General features: G+C 39.6%; 1 pseudogene; it reads right to left on the reverse strand.

Moving 5' to 3' along the window:
* Window positions 1-1,474: 1,474 nt before the first annotated feature.
* LOC101565473 lies at window positions 1,475-2,768 on the reverse strand (annotated as a pseudogene).
* Window positions 2,769-4,613: the final 1,845 nt, after the last annotated feature.

The raw sequence follows: 4,613 nt of genomic DNA on the forward strand, positions 1-4,613 counted from the left end.
TGCACATGCATTCTTGGATATGATCTCAATTTTAATCATGATCTTTTGTGTTTGTTATATCTTTTCTAAATAATCACATATGATATTACTGTTAAGAATGCTTATAATCCTAAAGTAAAGAGAGACTGCCAAATGGCAATCAAATTGAACAAAACAGAGTTATATATCCCAGAGGCATATAATTCCAGTTTGAATTTTTCCCGGAAAGCATTTTGTGTTTATATTTCTCCAATACCTACTAATTGGACTAGTTTGTCGATAAGTATGCTTTTAAGTGATCAGAGTGTCTTCTTTCTCAAAGCACTGAGGAAGTTCATTTAAAATGATAGATACTTGGGCTGGTCAAATAGTTGAGCAGATTAAAGCATTTGCAAGCAGGCACAAGGACTGGAAGTTTGATCCCCAGGCCTGCTGTGCCAGCCCCGTCCCAGGGGCGCACTGAGATGGCAAATGAGACTAGGCGTGGTGGTGTAAGCCTGTAATCCCAACTCTTCAGAGGCTGGAAACACATGGATCACTATAAGTCTGATCTACTAGTGACACCCTGAACACCTGTAGACCCTTCCCTAAATTGCAAAAAATAAAAAAAGCTATATACTTTATAAACAAATAAGGTTTGAAAATAAAAGCTTACCTGTACATAATTATAAAGAGTTATTTTTCTATGAAATATAAGAAGAAATACATATGTATGTATGAAGTCTTCTCTCTGCCTGACCAAAGCACTAAATCCAGAAATAGCAATTAATATATGGTTTTTTTAGAACCAGGAATTGAACTCAGGCCATTGCACTTGCCAAGCAAGTGCTTATTCTACTAAGCTATCTCCCCAGCCTCTAACTAAGTTTTAAAAACACTTTTCCTAAAAAAAATGATAATAATAATAGTAATAATAATAAAAACTTTCCAAAAGCAAAGTAGGAAGACATGAGTTTGAGTAGAGTAGATTTTAAAATGTATTTATTGTTTTTATTCGTATTTCATGAACACAAAATAGGATCCTACCATATTACTATGCCCTAATTTTTTCAGCTATAATATTCAATATAATAAAAACCATAGAGAATATTAAAATTTTTAAAAATCTCAGTACAAACACATTGAGATTCACTGTCCCCCTCAAAATATTCCCTTTGTGCCAGACATGCATAACCCAAATTTCTTGCCACTTATTTTTTTCAGAATGTCTTCCTTCATAGAAAGTGCTACTAAAAGTTACAAAGATTGTTTGTACCCTGGCCTCCCTAGGAACAACTGCTTCAGGGCAGCAGCCAACACACTTCCTGGGTCTTCAAGAGCTTGATGTGCTCCCAGGTGATGCAGGAGGGTCCAAGACACTGGGGTGTGTTTGTCTTTTGGTCCCTGAAGAAAGCACCAGGAAATTCCAGCCATAGTGAGGCTCAGGCAGCACAGTGCAGACTGGCTTTGGGCCAGAAGGCCAGTGGTCAGGGGCTGCTCCTCCAGAGCCTCCACATTAGTGCACAGTGAACAGCGGGGGACATGGGATCTGCTTGCTGACAGTCAGCTTCTGGTGCTGATGGGCTCTGTAGCCCTTGATGTGGCCCATGTAGATCAGACTGGCCAGGATGCACTGCACTTCGTCCAGGTCCATGTCTTCCACATGAATCAACTTCAGGGCCACCAGGAGGGCGTCCAGGGACAGCTGGGCGATTCTGAGTAGCAAGTACAGTTTTTTGAAGATGTTCTTGTAGGTGAAGATCTTGAGCTTCTCCAGGATGAGAAAGATGCCACAGTGGATGAAACTGGTCTCATGGCTGGTCAGCACCACATGCAGCAGCAGCAGGTCACCCTCACTCACAACTTTAGGCACCGCAGCAAACTGCATGAGGTGGTATTTTCTCAGCAGCTCTGCAGTTGCCACATGGCCCAGCAGCATATTCATGGGCAGCAGGTAGATGAGGTTCATCCTCTTATTCTTCTGGCTGGCATGGTGGCAGTGCGTGAAGGTGAAGGACAGGTACTCCTCAGCTTGCTTAAAGTCACTGTCAAACATGACCTAGTGTCCCACGTAGTACTTGTATGTGATTCTCTGTGCAGTGCTATACCCATCCTTCAGGTTTGAGCTGTGGATGGTGTAGATGAGGGATTTCAACAAGTGCAGCTTGTTGATCTTGAAGTACATCTTAAACAGCTGATTCACAAGAAATAGCATACCCCACTTCTTCAAGTCCTTGATGCCAGCATGAGTGTCCCCGGCACTAATGCAGAAGCAGCTCATCAGCAACTCAGTGGCTCTCTCCAGTATATCTCCAACATTGCTTTTGCCTTTCCTGTTTTTTTTTTTTGAACCAGGGATTGAATTCAGGTGCTTGTGTTTGCCAGGGAATTCAGGAACTATTCAACTAAGCCATCTCCCTGGCCCCTTGCCTTTCTTTACCAACTGCTGATCAGCATTATTGGCAAACACTCAGAAGTCCAAGGCCACTACATACATGAGAGAGCCCAATTTTCCTTTTTATGTGCCTGGAACACCTGCAGGAAAGACTGGACTATCACCGTTTGACATTTGTACGTCTCTATGAAGTCATGGTTCCCTACTCCGTAGGTGCACCTTAAAGGAGCTGCAAACATATTTTGTCATAAGGAGGTTCCAAAACCTGCTGACACTTCTCTTCTAGAGAAGTCATTTGCAACCAAATGTTCATCACACAAGGGTGCTTGAAGGACACTAGCTCTGTACATGACGCTCCATCTCTGGTGTCGATTGCTTCATACACTTGCAGTAGATACTGGTTGATGATGATGTGAGTGATTGCCACTGCCATCTGTCGCGGGTTTTTCTTGCCACTTTCTGAAGCACTTCTTTAAGTCCTCTTTCTTGAGTGTCTTTAGGTGCAATATCCTCACTATTGCAATGTCCCAAATGAATTCAAAATGCTCACTTTTCACAGTCAGTTTCAGTATCAAGAAGAGATAGAAGTTGGAAGGTGTCATGTGTGATGAACAAAGTAAGTGAGGACAGAGTAATTTTGTCATAAGCCTACCTTTTTTGGATGTTGCTTGTAGCCTCATTCACCATACTTTTAGTCACACCTCATAATGACACTCATAAAAGAGAAATTTCAGAAAGGCTTCAGAAACTGGCAAGAACCTTGAGAAAAGCATGTGCAAAACATGAGGGAGCATTGTGACAGAGATCAATGGAAATGCCTCTGAATGTAATAATGTTTAACTTATATATTCATTGTGCAGTATATTTTGATTATCCCTAGTATATGTCAGTCATTTCAATATACAAGTTCTGCTATTCTTTTTTAATTTAAAGAGAAAAATAAAAACAATAACACAGATATTCAAAACAAGATAATACATTTTTTCTCTAAAGATAATAAATTAAAAATGTTAATATGTGTATTTTTTTTGTGGAACCAGTGATTGAATTCAGTACCCTGTGCTTGCCAGGCAAGCACTTATTCTACTGAGCTATCCCCCATCTGTGTATTGTTATTATTAAGTAGTTGCTGAGATTATAAGATACAAGCATAAAAAATGGATCAAACAATATAAGCACAAGCCATTACATTCAATAAGGTGACAGAAATTTGTTTACACAGAAGCATAGTGTTCAAATGTGTGGATGTTCTACAATGTACACAACTAAGACAGTGTTTTAAATTGTGTACTTTTTTCTAACACTGATACTCCAATATACATAGTTCTGTTTACATTCTTGGCCACCTATACCATTTTATGTGTGTAGTAAAAGACTACACAAATCGCTAACTTAAAACACATATGTTACTATATCAATTTCTCCTTCAAAATACTTTCCCTCCAGAAAAGACCTAGAATAGCAAAGGCAATCCTGGGTAACAAAGACAAGTTAGGAGACATTACAATTCCTGACTTGAAATTATGTTACAAAGACACTGTGATAAAATCAGCATAGTGCTGGCAACAAAATAGACCTGAGGATCAAGGGAATATATTAGAAGTCGTTGAAGCCTCTAAAAATACACTCAGGTACATTATCTTTGACAAAGGAGCCAAACATACTAACTGGAAGAAAGATACCCTCTTTAACAAATGGTGCTGGAAAAACTGGCATTCTACATGCCAAAAAAGAAAACTTGAACCAGGTCTATCACCATGCACTAAGGTAAACTCAAAATGGATTAAAGATTTAAACAGTAAAAAGGAAACACTAAATCTCCTGGAAGAGAAAGTAGGAGGAATTCTTGACGACAAAGGGGTAGGCAAAAAATTCATAGGCACACATCATATCGCATGGGAAACACTTGAAAGAATTAACAACTGGGATGAGCTCTTATTGAGAAGTTCTTGCACGTCAAAGGAAATTACCTGAGTCCCCTACAGCTCAACATAACACCACGGCTTTACTTCTTATACTTCATTTTTATACTTTTCTGCTGGATTGTTGAGACTAAGATGAAGCAAGATCTATGCAACAAGAGTTGTAGCTTTTGGATCTGGTAAGGTCAGTCAAATAACCTCAGGATTTTTTTTTGAGCTCCTGTACCTCAAATTGTAGATCCTTTGTCAGTGTCAGACATGTGAATGAGTCATGGCTATTGCTTGGCCATTGTGCTCCCTGTAAAAGCCTGAGAGAATGTTTTCTCTCACTGTGAATC

Source organism: Octodon degus, unplaced genomic scaffold (assembly GCF_000260255.1).
Source record: "Octodon degus isolate 3935 unplaced genomic scaffold, OctDeg1.0 scaffold00242, whole genome shotgun sequence".
In the NCBI taxonomy this organism is placed as follows: domain Eukaryota; kingdom Metazoa; phylum Chordata; class Mammalia; order Rodentia; family Octodontidae; genus Octodon; species Octodon degus.